Raw genomic sequence first — 27935 nt, forward strand, 5'->3', positions numbered from 1 at the left:
ATCATTAATAACAATAGAAAAAGCTTAATATCCCAAATATTTGAGTGTGTCTATATCATCTCCTGTTTCTTACCTTCTTTGCGAGGAATGAGGTGCCCAGAGTGTTGAAGCTCACTTTTTAATCTTCCCCAAAGATATACAGTTCGAGATTACCTTAGAGCTGATGCTGAATCTGCAAGCAGTCTTTGCATTGGCACTTCTTCAGTTTATAGGTAATACAAGTGCAACTCTGAAAAAAAGCTATTGCATTACATCTCACTCTGCTCAGTTTCTGTAGTGATCCCACAATACTTCAGTTCAGAATGGTTTTATGCAGTGTCCAGATAGGTAATCCTAGCAATGCTGTACCTGCCTAAGAGCTGATCACTGCAATGAACCTGTAAAAATAAAGATGTACAGTTGTCCATGTTTAATAAAGGAGAAACAAGACACAGAGAGATTAAAAACTGGCTGGAAGGCATACAACCCAGCCAACCCAGTCTTCTAATCCTAAAGCTATTCTAGCTATTTTGTTATTGTTGCTTGCAGATTGGGAATTTCAAAGGTAGTTAAGATACTTGGACACAAGAATGGATTGACAGACAGTAATCGGTACTTACCCCTCTAAGGACATGCTAGACCTGAAGTCAAAGACATACAGATGTTCTGTGTATTCTGTATCTCTACCCACCCTTCAAAACCATGCCCAAATAAATGAGGACATCTTAAATTCATTATTGATAATAGTTTACTTTCACAAGCGTAGAGCCCAGCTTGGACTAATTTATCCTTCCAACAAGCATGAAATATTTCTGACTAGTTCAGATATTTCTGTACTGCACAGCAGTTGTTCTGTGACTGCAGTAGAGATGTAACCTTGGCTTCTTTTGAAAATCCCAGTCCTAGTTATCTAGAACTTCTGTGTCTTGTACCCTGTCCAGCCCCTGACTTTCCCTAAAGTAAACCAATAATAAAATGGCAACCCAGTTAATTATGATGTGATTGCAGGTCCCCTTCCAGAGAAGGGAATCGATTCTACGTAGAGGAACAAGGACTCCACTTAGCTCAGCAGACCCCTGTCCCTTATGGCAATGGTCCTTGTGAGGATATAATTCAACTGTAAGTACTCCAGGAGGTTTCTGATCCTCTAATAGATTGCAGATAGGAATACCCTTTCTTGATGAGCACTGCGCACAAACAGAAAGAGGTTGCAGCTGAAAACCTTGAAAAAGCAGAACTGTTTCCAGCCAGCTCAGTTTAAGGAAGAAAGGTCGTTGCCAAAATGAAATGGGATTCTTACCCATTAAAGAGAGTACCAAGAGCTCTTCTGGCCAGTCCACGCTTCTCATAACACAAACTGGTGGAGTCTCATCTTTAGATCAAGTACTCTCTGAAGCAGTGTTTGCAACTACTGCTCACTTTCTGTTGCTGTTCTGCACCAGAGGGTTTATGGGTTGATGGGAGCAGAGGCAGTGTGGGGCTTTGTTCCTAAAGAGTACAGGTAACTAGCAAATATTCTTCAAAATTATCCAAGAATCCCTTAAAAGTGAAGTGTGATTTGCTACATTTGACGATGGGAAGTTATCATGGGAATACAGAAGGGCACAGGGAATTTGGAAACACAAGCACAAATTCTAGTTGTTGCAGAATTTTATCACAAATGACTTGTGTGTTTATTTTAATTCCTGTCAGGGGGAGCATCCTTGTTTCAGCTAGTCATTTGAAGACCAGAAACAATGCCCAGTGATTCAGACTATCAAAGACATGTCACAAATAACACACAATCAACATAAGCTGTTTGTGAAGAACCCCCAGGCTAAAAAATCATTTTTCCAAAGGATTCTGTGAAATATTCACAGATTAAACAAATACCCTTGAAGAAAATCCCTGCGATGAAATCACAAAGGATTAGTTAACTGCACAAGGAATCCCACAGTGAATTGTTTGGAACTTCAGGCAGTCCCAGCTGGATGCCTGCAAGAAGTTGGTCCTTGGAAAAAGCCTAAGGACAGGCTAATGGTGTGATGTTCATCATTTATGCTAGGTTGAGAGGGCAATACAAAGATAGGAAATACACCAACTGGGTGTTGAACTTGGGTTTCACTTTTGCAAATGCAGACGTAAGGAGACTTGGCTGGAATTGCCCAGTGCTGATGATGAGCCCTGCCTACACAAGAGTCTCCAAGCGCAGTAGTCTCACAGAAGGAACGAGGGGTATTTCTTGAGTTCTGAAACTGGAGTGTCTTAAAGTGCTGAATTGCACCTCAGAACTGCTGGACAACCACAGCTCCTTGCTTTGAACAGGAACATGAGGGGAGAGCCGCCCTTAGCCAGATACAGGGTTCGGTCATCATCTTCCAGTTACATTGCATTTTGGATAATAGTAGGTCAGTCCCTCACACTCCGTTCTCCTCCAAAACACCATCTACATGCACCTGACCTCTTCCCAGGCCAGTTTTTTGCATCCAGCCTTCCTGTCATTGAGAAGCTGTTACCATGGTGATTGTATTTTTGGTAGCTCCACATTATTCATGCCAGGGGCCATAATGTGATACATACTGTATTTGTAATAAGCAGCAGACAGACATTTGAAAGCACCCTACTGAGCCGAGATTGACACATTCCGCCTCTTCAAGGTCAACAAGGGCTCTGATGACCTAGGTGCCACCTTGGATATATTTAAATGCAAAGTACTATTAAGATATAATGATGCTGAATGAGAGAAATACATTTAGCTCAGACATATTTTCCCTTGGGATAAGTTGAAAAGTCTCACCAAGCATCAGTTTATTTTCAAGAACAGCTTGTACTGGCTCTTAAATACATATATATTATTTTCCAGGCAGCTGTGAGGGAACTGTATTAACATTTGCATCCTGTCTGAATAATAATAATAATAATAATAATGACAACAACAGCAACATCTTGATTCTGTTTGCAGGAGAAGAAGAAGGTGGAGAGTCTCTTTAAAACTCAGTCCCTCTGCCTGTGGGTGCTGCTTCAACAGTGCGTGTGAGATGACTGACCGAGCTCCTTGTTAAGCAGCATGGCTCCACTGGCTTTCACGGTTCTTCTGCTCTGGTATGAGGCCTTTTTCTTTCTAACTAAGTATCATGAGATTTTTGTGCGTTGAAGGAATGTTGTTATTATTCCTCCACTAAGGATTCAGACAAGTTAGGAAGTAAAATTTTTAAAGTTGATAATGTGCTTGAATCCTGCTGGTTTGGTATCTCTTTCTCCACTGTGTTACCACTGTGTCTCCAGTTCCCGAGATGTGGCAGAGCCTCCTGGCTTGCGTTTTCCCACTCAGCTTGTGCTTTGGGGGAAGTGCTACAAGTACAGAAGGCTCCTAGCTGATGGTCTAACTGACTTGCATTTTTTCCCTGCTTTTCTCAATGAAACTGAGACTTCTCATCCTTGCTGCTCCTGGCTCCCATCCACCAGCCCAAAGAGCAGCAGCTCAGCCAGGACACAGTGGCCATCACTGTAGGGATGGGATTTTGTCAGGGGTTCAGCCGACTCGCTTCCCTGAGCCCCCATAGCCTGAGAAAGCTCTGAGTCAGTCCCAGGGGGCCAAGCCCAAGGGTCTCCCTCCAGCCCTGCCTGGTCCTTGCTTCCTGCGACTCCTTCCCCACTCACTCGTGCTGAATTAAGGATGCTGGTGCTGGAGACAGACGAAGGCAGACGTTACAACACAGTGAACTCAATTATATCTCAATGCAAGAGGTGAGCAGGGAGGAGAAATACTAATACTTAAAGGCCCTCATGCTGGAGCCAGGGTGCTCAAGGGTGGGGAGCTGGCGCCTGTCTTACCTTTGCACTGTTTCAGCACCTTCCTGTGGGCAGCGGGGGGGAGATGAAATAATCCTCTCCTTCAAGAGACATCAAGCTAAAAAGAATGACCCATCGGGTTACTCAATTCAGTTCTGTGCTGCAGTGTGTCAAATACCTGTGACAGCCTTGTCTCATGTAGGCAGTGGGCTGTGCAGCCCTCAGGGCAACAGCAAAAGCAGGCGAGCACAGGCCAGCGCGAGGGCTGGGGATGGCACTGGGGGGGAAGGAAGGCCCAGCCTTGCAAATAGTTGTGCTCATGAGCAATTTCTGTATTTATCTTGTCTCCCAGGGCAAAAGTTATTCATGTGCCGGAGCATCCGCAAGTCTAAATCCGCAGGGCATTTTAGAGACTGTTATTCATTATTATTTCACACACATTTTTGCGCAGTTCCTTGAAACAGCAAAAAATATGTGATGAAAATGGGATTTTAATTTCTCCGGGAGGATGTTGTATCTCTGTGTGTAGGCCAGCTGCTAAACTGTTGCTTTGCTATGTAAGAATGAAAACACCACCTGAAGTCACATACTAGGGAAAGGTTGCGCTTAGTAGTAGGGCTTCTTGTGGGCTGCTTTGGTAGGACATTCCCATCTCTCTGAAAGTGCTCGGATGGCTCCCTTGCATAAAGTACAGGCTCTGTGTTTGCAGCATCTAGGCCTGATTCTATAAAACATTTGCCAGGTTGGGGTCTTAATAGAAACTCTCCTTAGTGAGTCACATATTTGAAGTCAGTCCTAGTTGGTCTGGTTTTTTTTTTCCAAGTTATTTTCTGGATATTTTCCAAGCATGTTTATTCCAATGAAATTGTGACTGTAAAAATAGCGTCATGCTGCTATTTTCTGCTCTTTTCTCATGTGTCTGCAAACTTAACCCTACTTAATTTATTGTCATAAATAGATCTTTTTTCTTTTTTTTACTTTTGTAACTTTGAAGGGAAAAAACAATCCATCATCTGGTCTGCTTCATTCACTGCAAACAAAACAGCTAATTAAGTTCTGATTCCAAAATCTTTAGCGTGGCAATGATATCTTTAAGCACATTATTGACAGCTGGAGTATCACATCCCAGAACTGGGTCTTCAGTGCTGCAGGGTGACATTTAGGAGAAGTGTTTAGTCTTTTAAATGGAGCAGATTTGATACATTAGCTATTGAGAGGTTAAATAAAGTGGAAACTTGAAAAGTTACTTTTAAGGACATAACCCTGATTTTATAGTTTCTGGATAAGATTTTCAACTGCAGCAGTTTTAAACTCAGCACAGCTGGTAAACAAAGTGAATAAAATCCCCATTCGCCATATTCCACAGCTTGATGCAAAGCATCCAAAGAAAGGAAGAACCAAATACAATCCTCTCTGTGAGTAGGTGTGGGAAAAATTATTTTGTCTTTGCCCTTCATCATTTATTTGACTGAAACACCTGCTGCAGGTGAATGTTATGTCCTGCATTTCAGCAGAACTGATCTAGAGGTCCCCCCACACCCTTTTTGTCTCCTTTCCCTCCCAAAATACTGAAATCAATCAACAAGAAAAAGTGAAATTACTGTAAATTAGTTGCTGTTTTTTGAATGGAAGGTCTTTGAGCATGGGAGCTGAAGCAGAATCAGGAAATTTTATTCCCACCCTATAGCTTGTGACATTTTCACTAAAATAAAAAAATGACCCAAACCCACAGATAAACTGTTGCTCTACGGGACATGAAGGATGAACAAGGATTAGTATAAAAACACTTGGTGGATGAGGACTTAGTATTTCAGGGCACCACAGAGCTATTAACAAATTTAACCATCTAATACAGCACTGAGGTTGGGAGGTGAGGACAAAACATGCATTAAGGCAAGGAAGTTAACACATAGCGCAGAGGCAGAAACATCACTGGTTCTGCTAGGTCTGATTCCACTTCCCACTGCACAAGAGCACACGTTCCCTGCACACACATGAGGGAAGCGCAGCAAACTTTTCAAAGGCAAGTGGTCTTGGCTCAGCTTTTGTCTGAAAGTACAGGAAGGCTGTCTTAATTGAAGCCATTCTCTCAACACTGTGCAGTGGGGTGGAAAACACAGGGAGCGGGGAAGAAGGGCCGGGATCTATAAAGTAGATGCCGTCCGTGTTGATAACTTGGTGTGTTGAGTTACAGAGGCAATTTGAATGCTTCCACTCGTTTTATAAAAAGCTTCTGTGATGTTTCTCAATTATTCATGGTACAGGTTTCTTCCATCAGAAATACCTACGTGACTCCTCAGCGCTTTATTAAGTAAGGGTTATCACAGTACACCGCTCACTCCGAGGGCAAGAGAGGGAGATGCAGCAGCTCCTGTGTTGTGTACAGGACTTTTAAGTTTCTGGAGTAACATTTACTGCAACCTTTTTGAGAAGCAGAAGGTGGGCTGAAACTATTATGAAGATGAGCCCTTAAACCCATGAGAGGAAGAAGAAGCCAGGAAAGGACCTTCCCCCATTGTACTGTGTGAATCTAATTTACCAGGAAGAGCTTGGATTCTCTGGTGATGTTAAAAATGGCACTGTCAATGTGATTAGACTGATAGCTAGATAAGATGACCGGTAAAGGTTTGGAAGGGATGGATGAAGGGAGTTCATAGCAAAGTTTTCGTAGCAAAGACGATTTTGGAGTGCTAATACACATACAGAAATATCAGAGGTAATCTTCTAACCACGCAAACGGGGGCATATTAGAGATGGGAAAGACCTCAGATAAAAAGTTCCGCTTCCCAGTATATGACTATTGCTACCAGTATGCAAAAAGCAGTATACAAAAGTGGGAGAAAGAAAGCATGAGTACATCAAAATACAAGAAATGGTATTGCACAAAAGGAGAATGAAGCACATTAAGAGGTAGAAATCATGCTCCTTTGCGCAGGTAGTAGAGCGTGGTAGGACTGGAAGAAAATGTCTGTGAAAAAGAGGTATTGAAATTTCTTGATTCTGCTTCATATACCCGATTGTTCCTGGCAGCGTTCTGGACCACGCGTAGAAACCAGCATGAGAAAATGAGCAGTGGCGACCAGTAACAGACAATTCCCAAGCAGTCTGTACGAATTTCCCCTAAACATTATTTTCAGCACAGTCAATCTACAGAGCAGAACTTTAGTTTCAGCTGTGTGATGTTATTTTCTCACACAGTACCTGGTCCTTCCCTGTGCTTTTGAATCCTGTATTTAAAGAGAGTGAGCAACTAAAATCGCTTTAATTCATCAGGGGAAGTTAATAAATTATAGATGAATCCAGCTCAGAGCCTTAGACTAAGGTACTTGGGAACCTCAGGAATATGACTGAATGCTCACACATTACAGCAGAATGCTTCAGTTTCAACAAACTGACATTTTGGAAAGAAAAAGTATGTTATCATAGGAGTTGGAAGATGCAAATAAGTGTCTAGGGGTTTTTTGGAAAGCATTGAAGCAAGTTGAGAACTGACTTCTGTTTTTTTAAAATCTCATCTGGTTCCGAGCTACGTCTTTCATTGCCTTTGAAAACTGTTCCTTTAATAACAAGAGTTAAATTACATAATACTGAAGAAAGTATTTAAAATAATTACTTTCTAACCCCTTTTGCAAAGCCCCGAAGCACAAGTCTTTATTACCCTTATCTTAACTTTCTCAACTACTAATGTTTTAGTAGTTAGAATATTATCCTTCCCCTTGTGATAATTCAGCTGCAGTTATTTTTTCCACATTTTTATTAGCCCTCCTTATATTGATAATAATTGCGCCATATTGAGGTGTTCCAGGAGAAGCCATTAAGGTCAATCAAGTGAATAATTCAACATTTTAAAAATTGTCTGAACACAAATTTACACAATAGTCTGCGATAAAAGATAAAAGAATCTTTAGGGGACGATCAAATAAATAACAGCCATTTTTCAAAAGCACTGCAACACTATCAAAAGAATAATACAGATTTTTTTTTTAAAGGTAAGCTATTATTATTCATGTATGTAGGCAATTGTAAGAGCTTTGTTCTGCAAAGTTCTTATATGTGACTTCAGGAAAAGCCAGGTACTACGTGGCAGAAATCTCAGTTTGCATATCCTAGGGCCACTAAGCTGCTGTGCCTTGGAAGGCAACCTGCTTAACCCCTGCGCCTTACTTTTCCCATTTATGTGACAAAATGTATATTAGCATTTATCTATAACATGGCTGGAAGGCACACATAAGAGTAATACGTTAACATGTACACTGCACATTTCATTGAACTGGGCATATAGGCATTCCCTGGAAAGCATTTCCCTCATTTCCTTTTTACTACAACATATTTCCTTTTTACTGCAACATACACAAGTTAGCATAAAAGATGAGAAATCCACACAAAGCTCTAGCTTAACTGTGATTTCCTAGGAAGAGTTTCTGGTTCAGTTTAAGCTTGGATTTTACAGATTGCACTTTTGGAGTAGCCTGGATTTGGTGGGCTTTTAGCTGCACCTCAGCAGCAATTGGCTATAAAAATAACTGCTAACCTCCTGGCCAGTTGCATCAAGCTTGCCAGCTGAAACCTCTCATTTACCTGCAGAGGATTCACCTGCTTACAAGCCCCTGTGATCCACTCTGCTGAGAGGCAGAGCCTCCTTAAGGGGAGGCAAGCCCAGGAAGGGGCCTTCCCATCAAGAGGCTAATCTGATCCACCTGATCTGAGACATAAACCTTGAGCAGCCACAGGTGGGTGTTTGCTTAGTGCAGTGTCTCTTTGGCTGCTTTTTCTTGAGCTTGCTTGGAGAAAAGCTAGATCGTGTGAGTGACTGGGACCTTCCTTTTTCCTCTACTTTCTTTTTGCTAGGAGTAAGGAATGCTTTCAAAATGCGAGTGAGTTGTGCTAGTGGGGTGGCGATGAGGCAGAGCTGTTCCCAGAACTGGTGTGTGTTCTTACTGGTGTTGGAGGCTGAGCTGTTAAAGGCGAGGAAGCAAGTGTTTGCAGGATGTACTTCTAAATCCAGGGAGCCTAAAGGTCTGGGTTTGGGGACTTGGAAGCTAGATGGTCTCAGCACTGTTTTCTCACCCCTTCCTCTCCTTCAGATCTGTTCTTCCCCCTGAAGTATGTCCTGCAGTGACTGGGAGCTGCTGGGTGGGTGCAGCCTTCCTGGGTGACTGTAGCTCCTTTGCCCTCATCACAACAGTCCTTTATGGCTGTACATTTTCTGAGGCTCTTGAGCAGTGATTGTTCAGTTTGATATCGTTCAGCCGAGGTATTACTTCTGTGTCAAGGATTGCAAATGTCTGGCTGAGTTTCAGAAAAGAAAGCGGAGCTTTAGGAGCTCTGTCAAACATCCTGATGTTATTTGTTTCCCCACTGCTGACTCAAACCCAAAGGAAAACTGAGTAGGTGGGGAAAGCTGTGGAACAAATGTTCTCCCATGCAGAGGAGACCTGCTAATGGGTTTGTTAGCCAACAGTACCAAATTAAGTGTTTAAACTTTTCTTTAAAAACACTTTCTTCAAATGACTGGCTTGTTAGATCTGCACAGAGCTTGCCCTGTTGGATAGCGTATGCACTTTTGATTTGAAGCTGGCTGCATTCACAAATGCTTTTCTGTACTTGCAGGGTTGTTATTACCACTGCCAGAGTTGTATTAAATGCTGAACAATGCTCGGGTTATCAGACAACGCTGCCCACATCTAAACATATCCATGTTTGTTGTTCTGCAAGATGAAAAACAGTTGGAATTATAGTTATAAAACCTCAGGGAAGAAAGAGGGAGACTGGGTAGGCTGTTAGAGCGGTTGCTGCACTGATAGCTTACAAATGCCTGGGAGTCCAGAAAGATCCCGGTGAAGATGGGAATCCCGCTGTGCCAGGAGCTCTGCAGAACATCCTGAGATGCTGGCAGGTTACCAGTATCAAGGTGGGGAGCAGGGGCACAGAAGGATGAAGGGAAGTACTAAAACTCAGTGCCTGGCTAGGGACAAATGCTTTGCAGTCTCATATCCTCCTCATTAGGCAACTCTGTGTGATGGAGCCCTGACCCTTTTATCTCACCATGTCCCACTCTAGTGCCAGGAACTGTCAGACTGAGAGAAATGGGAAGGGCTGAAGATAGGACAGACCTTCAGAGGGGCTTCTTGCCACTATTCTTCATTTCTCTGTGATGCTGAACTTCCTCCTTGAAGATTGTCTCCCCTTGCTGAGATTTCCTTATTATTCAGGATTTTATTATTATTTGGACAGTAAAGAACCATCTGAATCCTCCAGCTCTTCTGAGGCTGTCCCCTGTCCTCCCCTGCCTCATTTTTCAGCAGACAGTAGGTGTCACTAGTTGCTGGATTTGGAACTTGTTACCTGGCCCTTCTCCCCATTGTTCTTTAAGATGCATATTCTCTGGCGATAAAAACCCATTAAAGCCTGCATGAACGCTGGCTTTGTTGTTTATTACTCTCCCTTAAATAATAATCTAGTTTGGCTGCCCTCCTCGCCAGTACTTAGCCTTCCATCTCTCCCTCTGAACAGCTGGGACGCTGCTTTTTGCCTTTTGTCTCCAAAACCGAACTTCAGCACAGGCTATAAAATGATGATTTCATGGGGAAAGCACAGGTGACAGGAAACCGTGGTACCTCGGGCTTGATTTAAAGAAGAGGGAGGCAGCCATAGCTGTGAGAAAGGGATTGATGTTAATTGTTTCATCAGTTGATGAGAGTCAGGCTGCTCCCTTAGTGAGGCTGAGCACCTGGGGTCTGCTGTGCTAGGCCCTGTGCAGATCGCGTATGCAGACACAACCCCCCACTGCTAAAGATCTGGCGTTGCGGTGAGATGACAGCTAAGTGAGATGACTTGTACATGCTCATACTCGATAGGATAATAGAGCCAAAAAGACCCCAGAGCTTCTGAGCGCTGAGCTGGAGCCAAAGGCGCTGAACAGCAGTGCTTCACCTGAATCTATCCTAGGGCTCTGCCTTGCCCCACGAGGCATCTTATGTTACGAAGCAGCAGATTATTTCAGCTGTTCATAACTCTAAATATGTGAAAGTGGCTTCAGGTCAGCTTTTGGCCTTGTGGATCCCATTGGCTTCCGAGAGCCCAGTGCTGCAAGCAGCAATCTGACGTATTTAACGTTCAGCTCATCTCCATCTGGTTTGAAACCTGATCAGGTTAGCACAGACTCTGGAGGTGGGGAGGAAAAGCCTGTACATGTCTTATAGTTTTAAGGACCTTTCTCCTGCAGATGGTTCAGAGGGGCGAGTGCTGTTTTTTTCTGAAATGCCTGGGAGTGCTGAGCTGTGTGCTCAGGCAATAGGCTCAGGGTCACAGCAGATGAAAAATAAAGCTGCAAATCACAACTGCAGTCCAGGAAAAATAGAACAGGATGGCCTTATGAAGATGGCTGAATTAATTGAATCAATAGTTTTAAGCACTTAATACGCTAAGTGTTTCAAGTGTTGGTTATAAAAGCCTGTGTAAACATAATATATAAATACTCAGTAATTGACAGCTCATTCTGGGAAAATACATCTCTTGTAAGTGTTGTATATAAACATGCAGTATATATACACATAATCATAATTTACATCTTTACGGAACATTCAGGTATTAATTAACTGTAACAATAATACACCGAGTTAATGCTGAATGCATCTCATTGCACCATCTGCTTGGATAGAGGAAAACTGGCTAAGTAGCTGGCAAAAGAGCTATTCTGTGTGTTAGCAGAAAACACTGCAGGAGGCTGAGCTGGTAAGAGGCAGACCTAACTACAAATTAATTCAAATCTGCACATTCTGTACATGCATTTATCATTAGATCATAATGACATTGTGGTCTCTACAGAGCTGTTGGAGCTAGTGTCTGAAGTGAACTCGAGTCTTTAAGCCTAGGCTGGACAAAGTTTTAGAAAGTACAGAGAAAATCTTCCATTGCCTGGGGGCTGGCAGACCTAAGGTGCTCTTGTTTTTTTCTAGCCTTTCTGATCCTGAGATCTCCTATCGTATGATCTCTTATTGATTCTGAGATACTCACTTCCTCGAACAATATGGTATCACATGTCAGTGCCTCTCCAAACTGAATTTGAAGCAGTAAGTTTGTTTTGTGCATCTGCTTGGGGTGAAGCAAGGGACATTAGCACAAGAGCCACAGCTAGACTGTGGAAAAAGCATCATACTGCTGAGAGGAGAGATATCTTTCTGGGCACATGGTGAAACCACAGTTTTCTCACTTGTCTGCCCTGTTTTTAGTCCCCGACTTAACTGCGGAGAATAGCATTTAAGCCTATGTTTTAAGTTTAGCCATGAATTTAGAGGGATATTTTCAAAGGCATGAATAGAAGCTAAGCAGCCCTTCAGCTGCTGTGGGTTGGAATAGAGCTTGGAAATCTCCTTAGATCCCTGGGATTTAACCACATACTTGAAGTTTAAGTGCATGCTGAGGCTCTGGTTCCATTTAGCTCCTTATCCCAGCAGAACAGTTTTCTTAAATGCTGTTTTACCAGTTGAACCAAACTTCCAGATTCATCCTCATCCCTGGGGGAGTCCTGGTGTTTTGCTGCTGGAAACTTTGCAAAGGCATGTTGCTGTGATGTCAGCCTTCTGCCTCCACCATCTCTGACTGTCTAAAAGGTTATTTTCTTTATTTTAATCATGTTTATTAAGATAAACCAGGAAGAGGAAATCCATACCTACCCAAGTCTTCAGTGTTATGTCTGTTGGCTGATAAATAGGAGCATCTCTGTCATCAACTTTTCATGCATTGCAATGGACTTGGCAAAGACTAGCACTAGATGAAAGCCCTTTATTACCCCCATCCTCAGACTTCTGAACATTCGCGCTCAAGGACAATTTCCCACACCTTATCTGGATGGAGGCAGCATTGATTTAGCTTACATTAACCTTTGAAGACCTATCGGATTAGGCTGGATACATTTCACTTGATAAGAATTTAACTCAAGTTTAGACTCTGCCGTTGTTCCATGCAGCCAAGTCCTGTAGTGTCGTATTAATCACGATCAGGCAATCTGCTTCCGAACTTTGGGTGGTGAAGTGTTTTAATCACAATTTTAGTTCTAAAATTACTGGCCAATCTTCCCAGCCACCTCACTTGTTTTAAATCAATTGTTCTCAGGAGCATTTACTTTTCTAACAAAAAGTCTTTGTGCTAGCTTGTTTCAAAGCTAACTTAAGATGACTTAAGGATATTTTCAGACCACCCTACCTATAATGTCCTGTACAGCCTCATTCTCTCGTGTCTCACCCAGTTATTCATCTGGATTCATGTCTTAGCATTAGTTTTGGAGCACAGTGAAGAATTTTCTAAGATGAAGTTTTGTGACAAGTTTGTGACTTTCATGCCTAAAACCTCACCTTGGCCTGCAGATGAACAAAGAAAGCCTGGGTCTTTTTGGACCCACGTCTCTAGTAGTAAAAGAAACCCAAAACAGGAGTTCTGCATCTTTTCAATCCTGTTGAGGTCATTTCACAAGTGCAGTGCCAGGTAGCTAGAGGCTCAGTGTGAGCCATAGGAAACATAAGCAAGTGGGTAATGTCCTCAGCCCAACCGAAAAACCTTGCAAGTGGCCAGCATGCAAACCCTCCTGTACCAAACTCTGCCTGCATAGCCTCAGGTCACTTAGAGAAACCTCCCTACCAATGTCTGTGAACTCACAGTTCCCATCAAAGAAGAAAAACAAGTGCAAGTGAAGGACCAAAACTGAGGTTTCCACAGAGCTTGAGTCCCAACTTTATCGTGTCTGCTTACCATGGATGACCCTTCCTGGGGGTCTGCACTGCATAATAATATTATGTGGCAGATAACTGTGTTATGCTAATAAGGTAGGAGACCTCTGTCACAAAACTGGCTGATAGGTCCAATGCTTGTTAAATCAACATATTTAAAACATGATTTGGTTAACCCTGTGCAGCCTTATCTGTTCCTGCTGCTCGTTTCCTTCTTGATTTAATAAGCCCTGTTAGGCGAGAACTGGACTTGGTGAGGCTATCAAACTCCAGGGAGTAACGTTGTGTGACATCTTGTGACACGCATATTACAGGGTTTCTTGGAAGGAAGTTCACATCACCTGGGAGAGGAAAAGCTTTTCACACTCCTGGGAACTAATTATGTCAATTCAGCTGGAAATAGTTTTTGCACCATGCTGTTTTGTCCTTTTCAGTATTTTGTGGTTTGATTGATTGCCTATTCTGCTCCTTTCTCCCAGATTAGTGGGGCCGTAAATGGAGAGAAAACAGAAGAGGCAGCCTCATAAAAACAGCCAAATACTGAAGAGATCAAAGTAGCATAGCACAGGAACATAACTATAAGTCATGGGCTACAGGTGGCATTAAAGACGTGGAGGGCTTGTTCTCATGGAGATTGTAATGAGAACAGTAAATGGCACAGTACTAACCTTGGCTCAAGACAGAGTATTTCCAATGACTATGAAAAAACAATGGGGGCAGGTTGAAGGGGAGAATGAGACATGTATCTCCTGAAAAGCAGGGGGAAAAAAAATTCCTCAAATAATCTTAATGACTTTTTATAGCTGCCTGCTTTTAAGTTTGCTGTAATTCCTAAAAGGTTTTGCAAGAAAAATGGGTTTTGTCAATAGTAGTAGACAAAATGTACTAGGATCTGTTCTCTGGCCCTGAGACCAAGTGCGCAGTACACATCCACTCAGCTAAAATCTTTCCTCCCCGAAAGACAAGAAGCCTTTCTCCCTCAGGAGGGAGTAGCCTTGGCTGTTCTGACTATCTGGAATAGTCCTGGCCGTGGACCTTGGAGCTTTGTCCCCTGGCCGTGCCCAAGCATCGCCCAGAGTACCGTGAGCTGCTGGCTTGGGCCAAAACCCTGCTGGGGAGTCTGCTACCAGTTAAGCTGCTTGGATATTTCTCTGTCAACACTTAAGTTCATGACCTGGCCCTCCTGATTAAGAGATCTGTTTCAGGCGTCTAGTGCTTTTTGCATAGGGATTCGCACTGGCTCAGGAGCAGAACGTGGCTGTAAGACTGCTGACAGCAGTCCACTAGACTTCTAAGCTGCTGAGATTCAGAAACTGTAACTATCCAGACTGGCCCTTCTGCTACCTCAGGAACTTGGTGCAAGGGGAAATCTAAACCTTTGTATCTAAAATTTCAAAGTAAGAGAGAAGATGGATGAGAATGTACTAATCCTCAACTACTACATTTATGAACTTGCTGGTATTAACCTTTTGTTTTATTGCCTTTATGGCCATACTATAAAATATAGCCATAGTAAAATATTTGCGTATTTGAACTATGCTGCCCTGAATAGTTTGATTTCCAATGGTAAAAAGCCCTTCCTCTGTCTGTGAGACATCCCTGATAGGGTTTGCAGGGCTATCTTCAGACATGCCTACAGCCAGTATAAATGAAAAAGGTGATGATAGACTTCCATGACTCAAGAACTTGCTGCTTTTCATGGTCTGCTAGAGCCTGGCTGTGCTGCAGGCTGTTGGGGCATGCTATCTGCCCTGTGCAGCCAGGCATAGACCGAGTAAGCTGTACGTGATATAAAGGCTGTGGGGGCTAATTGCTGAGCCCTAATAGGTTGTTTTGGGAGGGGAGCAGGCAAGAGGAGTTAACTTGTGCAGTTTGGCAAGGTCTCGGTGTGTTTTCTTGTTCTCGTGTCTGAAAACAAGCAGAGATGATGTTGGAAAAATAAATAACTCCATTATCTGTGGTTGGATTTTCTGAGTTGGGGGTTATCTGTGCAATGTACAGAGAGGCCTCAGGTCTGGCAGAGCTCTGCATATTAGCTGGGATGCAGGGTCCCATTAGCTGGGGTAATGTGGCGGAGAGTTGGATGTAAATGCGAGTAGGTAGTTCCTGTGCCTGGCAAAAGAGGAATTCTAGCTCCGTGTCCCTGGTGTGTGTTGCTGTGTGCAATTGGCACTGTGATAGTGCTGAAAAGCCGTATTGCAGACAGGCTTCAGGAGCTGCATCTCTTATCTGTGCAGAGCATTCCTTGAACTCACGACAACAAAATGGGCCAAACTTCAGCTCCTGTAAACCAAATCCTGCTGCCTTCTGCCTCAGCCAGCTAAGCAGTGCCCTCCCAAACTCTTGATCCTGAGACAAAACCAAAAGTGCCGTATGCAAACTGGACAATGCCAGAGATGATGGCAGCCCGTTTTGGGGTTTGCACACTAGCAGTAGACACTGAAGGACTGGTAACTGCCATGAGACATGGAAGCTAAGTCAGAAACCCACTGAAAAAATGTGTGTGTAGGGCATTCTTTTTTTTTCTTTTAAAGTAAAGAGCTAAGAATTCTTTAGCTGAGCTTTGTAGTTGAAAACAACAGGAAAGATGCCCTCAGTTTTCATGTCACTTAAAAAAGCACACAGACAGTCCCTAACTTTAAGGACCTGAGTGATCCTGACAAAATGAATGGCCTAGTCAAGGTTACACACCTGCTTAAGTACCCAGCTGCACCAGCAGCCTATGGTTCCAGTAGTAATGAAGCTCCACAAATTTGCTCATCAGAACCGCTTACTGTGATATTTCTATGCCTTCTTTAAATGGGATGAGCTTCGGCGCAAACTGTGGTACCGTGTCTTTGAGCACTGTCACCGCTAATAGGTCTGCTGGGCTAGTAATGGTCATGAAGACAGTTGCCAGTGTGAGGTGGTACTAACCCTGCTCGTCTGAACTGTTGCAGATCAGCTCACTTTCTGTGTGTTTTGCCATATCCCTAATGCTGTTTTACATTGATGAGCTCATTATAGAAAATGAGCTGTCGCAACACCCATCATCACAGCGTATGGTTAAGCAGAAAATAGGCCTTTTTTTTTTTTTTTTTTTGACAGCTTTTGGACATAATGGGGAATTCATACCTTCACCGGATGTGATAAATTTGCAAGGGAAATTATAAGGCAACATGGGTTTTGCGTTATTTCTTGGAGCTGACGGGAGCACTTTGCAAGTATATTCAACAACTTCAGTCATGTTGATTAGCACTGATGGCAGTGTATCTAATGGCCTCATCAGAATTGCTTGTAAACCGATTGTCCTACTGGAGTAGTTATCTAGGAGCTTAAACAGCTATGATGGCATCTTTTCTGCAAGCACCTGGCCATGTGTGAGTAAATATAGCAGCACTAAATACAGGAGGTACTGTAAGCTGCAGGCTGAGAAATTCTGCTGGGATCCCTAAAACTTGGAACTGTGGATCTTGAGGATAATGTCACTTGGAGCCTGATCCAAAGCCCTTGGTTGTCAAGGAAGAAAATCACACTGACGTTAGTAGGTTCTCTGGTTCCGGTCCGTTCTGGAGAGTAGCTCGACATTATGCATACGGGCTTGGACATAAATGTTTTGGCTGTCAGCTAGCGAAGGGGACTCAGTAATCCTCAGTTTCTGCTAAGTGCTTTTATCTCGATGAACGTTACCAAGGAAGAGGAGTAATGCTGTCGGTGTTTCAGAGAGGCTCTGGTTTTTTTTGCCCTGCTTCTTGTATCGCTGTTCTCCCTAGTGCGAAGCAATGTTTAAGACTCATTGGAAAGAAAGTTAGTTCATACGGTGGCAAACAGTATCATCCAGTCTTCAGGATTTAACCAGGGCACCCGAACTGAAAGATTAAAGTTCTCTGTCTGTACCCACTGCAAACTTTATTTCAGTAAAAGAAACTTAGGGCTTTACTCTGAAATTCAGCACGCTAGGTCTGTCCCTTTGAGACAGGCCACAGAGAATGTAGTTGGACCTGATTAAATGTCCTTGATAGCAAAATGCAGCTGGATGCCTCCAAACCAAAGACCTCGTTGGGTCACGCTCTGGTCAGCAGCAGTGACCCTTGCACAGTTCACCCACGTGCTGCAGAGCCGTCACGTTCTCCCTCCTGCTGCACCACGGCTTAACCATGAGCCTTCCCGTGAGCTCTGTACTACTAGGAAAATACCCCCCAAATCCCTGCTGCTCACCTTGCATGGCTTTTTTTTTTTTAAGCACTTCTTGCACAACCAGATCGCCTCACGAAGGGTGTCTGCAAGCTCAAAAAGTCGCGTTGTATATATTATAATATGCTAATCCTCTCGCTCTTCCCCCGGCCTTAACTACCTCATTTTCAGAAGGGAATTGACTTTCTCCTGGAGTCTTTGAGGAATGTTTTCCATTTCTCTGGTAAGATCCTCTACACATGTTAAACCATTTCTATTCATCAGAAACTCACCAGCTTGAAACTGATGCTTCATTTATCTCTTCTTTGAAGTCTCCACAGAGCTCACGAATCCAGGCCTGGCTGGCTGAGTTGCCATGTGCCTGGGTCCTTATTAAAGTAGTGTTATGAGTTAGGAATGGGAGTCTGGGCTCTTAGTTCATTTATCTCTTCCTGCTATATCTTCTTCCTGAGTCATCAATATCTGTCTAGTGGACTGGCAAAACTCAGCATTTGCTGCTGTCAGCACAGTTTGGAGATAGTCTTGCTGTGGAAAAGCAAGTCTTGTTCAATTGTTTCTCATCCATCATCAGCTAATAAGTGTCCGGTGTCTGATTCAGTGACTTTCTGTCATGTCCCAGGAGGCCTAAAGGAAGGAGCATTGATGTAGGAGCAGCAGCTTCCCTTTCCGCCTTCGCGGTCGCTGCTGATGGACCACAACGTGCTCTGTAGTGTCTTTGGGGACCTACAGATAAACAGCGCGAATGAGAACTGGGTTCTCCTGCAGAGGATCTGCACTGATGTATTTGAATTTATAGCAGTCTCAGTGCATTGACTTGAGACTCCACCATTTCTGATGGATCATAATGCTCTTTTTATTTGGCCTTTTTTTTCCCCCTCCTTGGAAAGAATATGTCTAACAGGAGGCAAGTTTTGAAAAACGGCAGATGCTATTAGCCCTTCCCTTTAACTAATTCTGTAACATGCGGGTTTCCTGGTTAGTATCAGCAGTTCGAAACTACTGGGAGAGAGAAGGAAACTGGGAGTAATCATAACTTACTGTTACAAAGTAATATGACCCCTGCCTTTTCCTCATACGACTTTTGTGCTATGTTAGCTGAAGGTGTCAACTCCTGCAGGTAGACAAAGACTCTCACCTGCCGTGGCTTGGTGCCCAGTATCATGCTATACCCAATTATTTGAAAGCCTGCTCAAATAAACCCTTTCCCATGAGTCCTGAAGACTTCCAGATCTGGACTTGCAGCCTAGAGGGATAATAAGGTAGAGACAAGGGTTTGGCGTCATCTCTGAGTGTATCGTACCTAGGAACTGTCTGAAAAGGACCACTCTTCCCCAGGTGCAAGGCTGGGTGTATGAGCCTTAAACGCAGTAGCAGAGTTTTATGCACAAATTAATCCACGTGCGTGGTGGGGACGACGAGGAAGCCAGCAAAGGGACCGAGGAAACAGCGCATCAAGCTGCGTGGCCCGCAGCAATAGCTTCCTTTGCATCTAAGTCTAAGGCTCAATAGTGTTTGATTACTCGGCACCTGCCTGCACTTCCAAGCCTGGAAGCAGAAAAAATAATCTCCCCTGATATGCAAATCCAGCAAATCTGGATGCAGTTGAGGAGAGACGGAAATAAATCTGGAAATCCAAGTCACCGATTTCAAATCATTCCTTGCTAGAGATTTGACTGATTTCCCTTCTTCTCTCCAGCTCACTCAGAAAAGGCTGTGTGATAGAGAATGATGTTTTCTCCTTCTTTTTCCACCATCACTTTGAAAAAATGATGTGTGTTTTCTGTGGACCATTCTATACTAGGGCAGTCAGGCATTTTCCAATAAATCTGCCAAATTTTTCACACCAAATATTTTGAAACCCACGCTGTTTTAAATTATTGTACCATTTCCATCAGGAAAGCTCCCCAGATCCAGAGAGCTGTCTATGATTCAGAGTATATAATATATATTAGGTCGCTTTGCTTCAGATTAAGCTCAAATCCCACTGAACTTGAGTTGCTCAGGTATGAGTGTTAATCACTTGCCTTTACCTTTTAGGGAATCTTATTTTCTAGTGCAGAATAAAGAAAGTTTTATTTGAGGAGGAGGAATTTTTATGTGAAACTGCAGCAGCATTGAAAAACAAGAGCTCTGTCTCATACTGACGCAGTTCACGGAAGGGAGTCTTCCCTGCTTTGCATCTTCTGTCTATGGAGAAGACTCTCACCTTGGGGAAGGTGTGAAAACTATGCTATAAAAAAAGATTTTATTGGTTTTAATTGACTACTGAGAATTTTAAATTTAGGCAAGAAGCTAATTACTCTGCAAAACAGACATCTTTGCCGAACTTGGAAAAATCAGCATTGCACTATTTTTCCTTTTTATTAAGCTGCTCTCAAGGGAAATACCCAAGTTGTCAGAGAGGAGCTGAAGCAATGGTGTGGCTGAACTTAAGAGGACTAAAAGATTTTGGGAGGCAGTGGCAGAATGTTTGCTGTCCTTAAAAATTAATAAGGATCTTGTTGTCACCTGCTATGGAAATGGGATTTTTACCTGTTGAACTACCCTTTTCATAGGTGTGGGTTTTTAAATTATTATTTTTATTCTTCCTAAAACTTTATTTCATCAGCCAAGTTCAGCCCAGTCTTATCTTTTCTTATAGCAAGGAAAAAGCTGCCAAAATTGATTAGGCTGGATACAGCAGGTACTGAATTTCTGTCTCATAACTCCATCCAATACCCTTCCCAGCTCTCCTAGTGTCTTACCGCTGCGCCCGGCCGATGCTGGCACTTCTCGTTCCAGCTGGAGCGATGAGTTCCCGGGCCAGCCAAGGACGTCCTGCGATTCAGGGGAGCAAGGCAGGTGCCTCTTCCCTAAGAAGTCAGGCCAGATGGAGGGGGTGTCAGGCCAAAACTTCACGCAAAGTGAAAATGCACCTTTTATGCCAAGCAGTGTTGGTGCCAAGTACACGCAGGGAGGAGGAAGGAAAGAGCGTGCGACTGCAAGTTGAACGAGGAACCATGAGCAGCTCTGTTGCCCCTCTTGCGAGGGCGATGGCATGCGCTGGCAAAATGCCTCCAGCGGAGACTGCCCAGGGCAGATGGTGTAAGGAGAGGTGACGGAAACATCTTTGGAAATGCCAGCATTCTGCTTTGGCTGTTTCATAACAACATCTTAGTGTTTTTTCTTTCCTTTTTTTATTTGAGCTCAATTTAAGGCAATAAAGGTTTTAGGGGAAAAAAAAAATCGATGCATCTCGGTGGGTCTGCAGTTTTTGTTTGCTTTTTAGTTGTTTTTCGTTTTGGCTCTCTTAGTTTGAATGAGTATGTCCTTGCAGAGCTGACTCATACCAGTAGACTTCAGCAAAGCTCTGCTGCGAGGAAAGGACTGGAGAGGGAGGCAAAAATGTTACAGTCCTGGCACTAACCTCGCCAAGCAGAGAAGGGTGTCGCAGGGGTGAGAACGCGTCTCATTTGTAAAACAAGATGTAATAATTGCATTTGCAGGTATTGTTTGTAGATAGACGCAGGTTTCCAAGCAGCTGGCGTCGCAGGAGAGCTCGCCGTGCCCGCACCGCGCCGCGTGGGCTGGTCCTGCCCGCTCCCTGAGCCGTGCCCCTCGCAGGAGCGCTCCCTCGCCGCTTCCCCTCTCCGCGGTTAGGATGTGCATCTCAGTTTATGACTTCTCAAACAGTAGCAATGCATAATTGCAGCTGATTAAGCACATGAAATAGGCTGTGGGGTTTTTTTGTGTCACTTACTTGAAATCAAAACATCTGCTTTGTGTGCAGTGGTGAAAACGTGGGTATTTTGTAATAGTTCTTATTGAGATACAATTTACTTTTTCAAATATTCATTTAGGTTAACCAGTGTTACAGTGATACAGTTACAGAATGCTCAAATGTTCTCTGTCAGCCAATATAAACATTTATTGTTTGATTTTTGGAGGATCAAGTCATAAAAATATATAGATTTTGACTTTCTTCTCCTCTTCAAAGTAAACATATCTTGCAAATTTTTAAAGCTATTTTGGGATGGGGAAACCCATTTTCACAATCAGCAATAATTTCATTGGGCTCCTATGACAGCAGTAGTCCTTAATATGAAGGTAGAATACTAGTGTTCGTAACAAGACTTCAAAACCTTGTCTGTCCAGTAGATAAATAATGTATGTATTTTGGAAAGAGTTAATATACTGACTTGACTTAGCATTTTTTTTCTCCTTTTTCAGCCTCCGTTAAAGAAAACATCCAGCTGAGCATCTGATAATTAGCCCCAAAGGGTGACACGTACAATTTTATTTCAAAGAAGGACTTTTATGCTGGAAAATATATTGATAAAAAAAACAAACAAAAAAGGCCTTTTGCTTCAAAAAGAAGCCTAAGTGCTACGTTTGCATGTTTCCTGTTGCATGTAGACTTCCCTGCTGCAATTCTGCCCATTTGGGGACCATCAGCAAACCAGAAAAAAATTGATTCAGACCAAAGTGCCTTGAATAATTTATTGTCTACAGAAAGGCAAAGAAAGGCGGAAATGTTTTGTTTCAACACCCAGTGTGGATGTGGTAATCAGACTCAACTCTGCCCATTCCCAGCTTGATGCTCTTCTCTCTGTTGCATTTATGCAAGAGCTCCGCAACCAAACTCTGCCTCGCAAATTCTGCAGATCAAAAGAGCTCAGCAAATGTGGAAGAAGTGAAGAAAGGCAGATTACAAGAGCTGGGCTGTGTGGGACACCAAGGAGGAAAAGACTTTGCTTAGAGGTAGAGCCACTGCCAGAGAGCCAGCAAGTGTGAGCCCAGCTAATTGAAAGTATGTATCATCTTCTAAATGTATTTTAATTGATAGGTAACTTGTGATAGCCAGTGCTATGCAAATGTGTAGAAAGAGGGAGGGATATACTCCAAACGATCCATGCAAGGTTATTGTATTAATAAGCTTTCACATTTATTGCCACTGTTATTTTGAGTTAATTACATGGGCGCCTAAATGTATCTCTCTTAAATCTCAATTAATGTCTTTTACAATCAATTCATATTTAATTAACATAATGGGCGGATTAAATGTAAAGAGAATGCTCATTTTGCACAAAGTGCTCCCAGTCCTTTCTCTACTACACAGTGACTGGAAAGTAAAACTGATAGGACAAAACCTGATAGCTTTGTTCTTTGTCATCTCCTCCTGTTATTCGAGATGGTCCCGGAAGCCAGCAATTGCAATCCTGCCGGACCGTGCGCAAGGTCAAATGCAGCACAGGCACTAAGACTCCAGCAGAGCAAGCCAGTGCTATAAAAACACATGGAGACAAATGTAAAGACATATATAATCCATACTTACATATATATACACATACACACATATATGTGCCTCTTCTGAGTATGGATAAGGGCCTTCCAGAATGTGGCCTAAATACAGAAACAGATCCTGGCCAAGGGGCTTTTGTAGAGTTGGTCTTCTCTGCCAACCGTACAAGCAGTCAGCCCTCTCTCAGAAGCGCCAGTGGCAGCGCTGGTGGTCTGGCTAGCGTGGCCCAGCTCCTTCCACATTCCACATAAATCCTGTTTTAAATCCGTTTGCTCTCTTTCGCTTCAAGCTCTGTGATGCCGAAGGTCACTTCCTTCTCCTGACCCTCGAGGAAGGCTGTTCTTAGGTCTGTGGTGTTGCTAATCACGTGGTGTCTTCACCGGAGAAAGTCCCTCATTCGGGAAGGTCCCAGACACACAGGAGGACGGTCTTTCTGTCCCTCTCTGCTTCCTCGGCCTCAGTTATCTCTTGCAGTTAATACAAGAATAACCCATGTTTTGCAGGTCCTTGCCTGGATTAGCTACTGGCTGGAGTACTTAGCTCACGTACGTACAGGATCTCTCCAAGGACTTGTCATCTACTATTTATTCTGATAACTGTAACATACAGATAAGAGGAGTGCACGACACTGGAAATGCAGAATAATTTTGCGTTCTCAAAACTGCAGAAAGCAGTTCGGATAGCATTTGTGTTCTGAGGAAAAGTAACCCATGAAAGGAAGGAAATTCTTAATAAAGGCTGGCTGGAGTCTCTAGTAAACCACTAACCATGCCTGCGTTTTAGCTGATCTCAGGAACTGAGGCTTCGAATTTAAATTCTGGAAGCGCCATTCAATCCTTAGAGTTCCTCTTAGCCAACAGGAGCCTTGGCTCAACTGGTGGCAGGAGAAGGTATACAGTATAGAGCAGATCATTACAGAAAAAAATAATTCCTTTGATTTTTGCCCTTGATTAATTCTGCCCTCTTTTCTGTTTGCTGATGGTCGGCAAACAGATTGTGAAATTCATACCTTCATTGGACTGTCAGACTTTTCTTCTCTCAAGAATTATTGGTCTGTGCCTCATGCAGACTGCAAATATCGGGACTGAGTATGTGGTTTGAAATCACAAGTACTGGTGCCTTTCGCAATTAAGACTGCACTAACAGCCACTGCAACCTTTCCTAAAGTCAACAGGAGATGCATTTGTGGTAAAGGGTTGGCCACTTGAATAAAAAAAAAACTTGCTTTAAGGTATTTGCTTTCCTTCACTTGATTGGACTGGATTGTTTGAATATTTATGGCGAGAAAGCAGGAAGGAGCCAAAAAAGAAAACTGCTTTCAAAAGCAAGTGAACGTTTGTGGAATTTTCCCCCTACGTATATTTAATTCTAATCTGGTCTAGCATTGCATAGATAAGCAAGGAGCAAATTGTTCTCTGTCTCAGCTAGAGTTACGATCTCTCTGGTTGTTTTTAGGTTACAAAATATTGTTTTTTTGTAATTAAACCTCTTTTTTCCTCTGACTTCCTAATCCTTCTACGTCTGGAAGTGTTCAGGCAAAAATATACTGCAGTTGCACTAGTCTCCGTGCACTCAGGGCTATAGTATGCTTTTTTTTTTTTCTTTTTTGAAGATGAAAGAATAAACTCTCACATAATCATATCACTCCAGGAGCTGAAGCTTTCAAATCTCAGCAACAGCACGGGAGCACTTCAAATACTAAGTCATTTCTGTTGAAACCGCAGAAGCTGGCGGGCAGGAGAGCAGTCGAACGACGCTTGACTTGTTGACCCGACGACACTTGACTTGGTGACTCAGGCACTCGTCACCCACGCGGTCCCATTGGAGCCCGTGGCAGAAGCCCGGAAGACTTTAAAAGAAACAAGACTTCACCCATCCAGAATGTCCCCTTTCACCCAAAGCGAAGAGTAAAGGAAAGCTGCTCTTAAGAAACAGATAGAAACAGCACAGGCAAGAAATCTTATCAGACAGCTTTGTTGTCGAAGGAAAAATTAAAGGTTGAGTCAAAGAGACAATGGCTGAGGAATTAATTTTTCTCTGTCTTGTGAATTTAGATGAAGGAGAAATGACAGTTTTATATTCCTTCAAGGGAAGTTTTTTAAATAAAAGAAGAAGGGTGGAAAAAATAGGGAGCAGGAAGGAGGGAGAGAAGGAGAAAGCGAAAACTGCTTGGAGCTGTAATACAACCAAAGGCAAGAATTCTTCATTAAGAACTTCATTTAAAATCAGATGCATCTAAGTAGTTTTGCTGCCCTCACGAAAGTTCATTTTCTCCTTGTACGACACTTTTCTGAATGCATGAATCTTTAATAATCTCATTTTCCAGTGGCCATATATGTATACAATTGGCACTTGGTCTAAAGAGACTGTGTTGAAGTTAAAGCAGTCTTGTTCTGTGACCTAGAAGTAAAGTTTTCAGCAAAGCTGGGATGAAACCTTTTGCAATTGGTGCCCTCGGCTGTGGATGGTTTTTCCCCCCTCTTTTTTTCCTTCTTTCTTTTTGAGACTTTTTTTTCTTGAAGAAAATTTATGGAGCTTTCTTTTTGAACGAAGGAGTTTTCTGAAGCCATGGAGGAGATGCTGTCACTGTGAAGGATGCTGCTCCCCGCCTTGAAGCTGGAGACACTGACGTTTGTGAAGAGCAATAACTTTCTACCCAAATCACTCTTCAGTGGACAATGTGTTTTCTCTGTGTTTAAAAAAAAAAAAAAAAGAAAGAAAGAAAGAAAAAAAGTTTTCCTCTGAAAATGTTTTTCTTTCTCAGTTTAAAAAAAAAAAAAAAAAAGGGGGTACCAAACATCCTCAAGTGGGGGAGCTTGCCCTACATTACAACATTTAAAAAATGCAGGTGGAAGAATAACTTTTTTTCTATAAAACAGTCAGAGAAAAGCGATTTCTCCAAACAACCCCCCTGATTTTATCCAAGAAAAGAACCCAGCTTTTTCCAAAGCGTGTGAACCAGCTTTCAGGCAGAAGGCTAATCAAAGACAGCTTCTGCTCTAAGAACAGTTCGATGGGGTAGAAACTCTGTAACCTGGACCATCGCCAGTTAAAATGTAGAAGTTTCTTTGGCCTTGTAAGTATTTGCATGTGGCTGGAATAGGCTGAGAGCAAAGATGGTCCTGTGTCGAAGGGCCCTCTGTAGACATGGTACCATTGCTGGGTTATGTCTGGTGGCCCAGTCCCTTCAGCACCTACGCATCTTGTCTGTGGGGGACACCCCACTCTTAGAGTAACAGAAAATCCAGGTTTCACCCCAAATTCTGCAGAGACATGACCTCTTGTACTGGCACTTCTTACCTCTTGATCCCTTTACCGTGGGCCTTACCCCTTGCTTCCACTGTGTAGCTCAGTCGCAGCCTGGAGAGCTACTGAGGCAACAAACTCCTTGAGGGCTGAGGTCCACAGACCACCTCAACGCTCTTCGCTTTGGAGAGTTCTCCCTGTCTTACAAGGATTTGCTCCAGTTTGCAGAGCGTAATCTGGGACAGAGCAAGAGGATCCATTTCCAAAGCCCCAGCACAAAAGCTTAATCACCGGGATCCTGTAACGTTTCTGGACTGCTGAGGCAGAAGGAAGGGAACTGGACACTGATGCACGCAGAGATTAACACCGCGGCCCGTCACTGCTAGCTAAGGGAGATGGGGCAGGGGGAGGGATGCTGGCATGGTTGAAACCCTTTAGATTTGCCTCCCTTCCCTGTTACCTTGCTTCTTTGCCCTGAAATTGTGTATTTTTGCATCATCTGCTCTTTCTGAAGCTTTTCTTGGCACCCCACTGAATACAGACACATCTAAGGAAGAAAAAAAAATCCTTCCATTTTCTTGGAGGGAAACACAAAAAAAAAGGGGGGGAAAGAAATGACCCACTAGGTCTGGGAGATAAATACAGCACAGGTCAATAACTGAAAGCGCTTTCACAGACCACAGCTGGATAGCGTTGCTTGCTCTGTGTTTTTTTTCCTAGCTCCATCTTTGTTGTGTGTTCAAAGCTCATGAAAGGAGCCATTCGGATTGCAGCGCTCTTGATCTCTGTGCCTGTAGACTGAGAAATCCGAGAGGCATAATGGAAGCACCGTTTGTTGTGGCTACTCGTGAAATAAAAGCTCTCGCAGACAACTGTGAGGATTTTTTTTTTAATTTTATTCTTATCAGCCTTATAGCTTTCCTTTCCTCCATGCTTCTTAATGTGCCTCCCAGCAACAAGACCCAGAGAGAACTGAAAAACCATTGGCAAGGTGGCCTATAATTAACTAGCTGAGTTTGTGTATCTGGAACAAAAGAGCTAATTATGTAGCAATCAGTTGTTTGAAGGGAAAAAAACCACTGTATCACCATGCTACAGCCCTTCCCACCCATCCGGAGCAGCAGCATTGTGGAACAGTTCAAAGCAAACACCCATGTGTTGGGGATACACTAGAGAAAATAATAGGATGCATGGAAGTTATGTATTGCAGAGAGTGGTTGTATAAAGGAGCACGCCAGGACCCGCGCGGAGTCTGGAGGAATGTCTCTGTCGTAAGAATTTGGGAATGAAGTGCTTGGGTTTCGTTTCAGTCTGCTGCCTCTTTTCTCTTCGTTTGGAGCGCAGACGTGCTGTTCTTCATTAATTACCTGGAGTGTGCTTGTCCAAGCCATTGGAGCAAGTCAACAGCAAGCGTCGATGGAGTGAGAAAAGCACAAGCTCAGGCAAACAGCCGCAGCCAGTCTTAGTTTGTGATGGCAGTCTGCTGTAGGGGAATGCCTGGAGCAGCCTATTCAGATGAACACGTTTGACCATGATGACCTCTACCTACCTTCTAGGCATCACTTGGTGCTATAAAGTGCACTAGGTGTGAATTTTAAGTGACTCTAGAGGCCAAAGTCAGCTGTGACTTAACAGAAGTAGAAACTGTACCAGGGTCCTAGGAGATGTGCAGATCCCAGCCTGTATAGTCCCGCACATCTGGCAGCTTTCCGGGGGTGCTTGCTGTGTTACAGAGTGCTCCCCTCCTGGCTGGAGATGAC

General features: G+C 43.3%; 1 long non-coding RNA gene across 2 annotated transcripts in view; it reads left to right on the forward strand.

Annotated features, from left to right (window-relative positions):
* LOC112981207 (uncharacterized) overlaps positions 1-27935 on the forward strand; it is a 410306-nt gene that overhangs the window by 104198 nt on the left and 278173 nt on the right. The window contains exons 3-4 of one of the 2 annotated variants that reach the window (XR_010392653.1): positions 2921-3060; positions 21858-22437. This is a non-coding gene — a long non-coding RNA (uncharacterized LOC112981207). Of the gene's footprint in view, positions 1-2920; positions 3061-8376; positions 8481-21857; positions 22438-27935 lie in introns of those variants that run through there. The other variant, XR_010392654.1, reaches the window with a different exon arrangement.

The sequence above is a fragment of the Dromaius novaehollandiae genome, chromosome 23 (genome assembly GCF_036370855.1).
Source record: "Dromaius novaehollandiae isolate bDroNov1 chromosome 23, bDroNov1.hap1, whole genome shotgun sequence".
Lineage (NCBI taxonomy): Eukaryota > Metazoa > Chordata > Aves > Casuariiformes > Dromaiidae > Dromaius > Dromaius novaehollandiae.